Raw genomic sequence first — 932 nt, 5'->3', positions numbered from 1 at the left:
AATATAAAGGGAAGTCAAATGACTTCAAATATTTGAAAGTACTTACATATGTTATGGGACACATATTGTCACCCGTACGAACTAAAGGGTTTCAATAGTGTATTTTTGAATACACATTTAAATGATTATACTATACCGTAATCAATGTCAGTTATTGGTTTTTTTTTGTGTCTCCATTTATTTTGTTTATTTATATTTTTGCTCTTTTCATTTCCATTTTAAAAATGTCACATTTCCGTAGCAGCTTTGTTATTGTTGTTATTTTGTATTTGTCAAATATGCAGTATAGTATAAAGAATATTTTCTACCTTTAGCAAAATTTAATTAAATTATCGAAAAAATATAAATAAAAAGTTAAATTTTTTAAAAATTTAAAAAAGTAATTAAAAAACCAAAAAAAAGTTTATTGGCCCATGAGGGGATCGAACCCGCGACCTTCGCGTTATTAGCACGACGCTCTAACCAACTGAGCTAATGGGCCACGTTGTCAGACATTACATTTTCACTTATGTTTTAGTATGTGTTCTATATGTGTGAGTATTTTTAGAACACAAAAGTAAGTGATAAGAAAAAATATTTTTTTTTATTTAGTGTTATTTGAATTATAAAATAAACAAATTATAATAAATTTTATGGCTCAGTATGTAATAAAAAATGTCAACAAAGGTTTATGATTAAATAAATTTAATCAATTTGTATAAGTTACGCATTCTAATCGTTTCAACAGGGTAGCGACACTTTGTCTAGGGGATAGATGTAGAGATTATAAAATAACAATATAAAATAATTTTTGCTAAATTTAAATTTTTAATAAAAAACTTTATTATTTTTGTTCAATCATGTTATTGCATGCTTGTTTTACGTTTTCTAATATAATTAAATTCGCCAATCTAAATGAACTTTTGAAAAACTTATTGTGCAATTTTTTTAAA

General features: G+C 25.0%; 1 non-coding gene across 1 annotated transcript; it reads right to left on the bottom strand.

Moving 5' to 3' along the window:
- Positions 1–407: 407 nt before the first annotated feature.
- On the bottom strand, positions 408–481 carry Trnai-aau. Its single transcript has one exon. It is a non-coding gene; the product is annotated as a tRNA-Ile (tRNA).
- Positions 482–932: the final 451 nt, after the last annotated feature.

The sequence above is a fragment of the Lucilia sericata genome, unplaced genomic scaffold (assembly GCF_015586225.1).
Source record: "Lucilia sericata isolate MDLA Ls3-8-SP2 unplaced genomic scaffold, ASM1558622v1 Contig005902F_arrow, whole genome shotgun sequence".
NCBI classification, from domain to species: domain Eukaryota; kingdom Metazoa; phylum Arthropoda; class Insecta; order Diptera; family Calliphoridae; genus Lucilia; species Lucilia sericata.
Note: the sequence above shows the minus strand (reverse complement) of the source record. Positions and strands in the feature narration are given on the sequence as shown.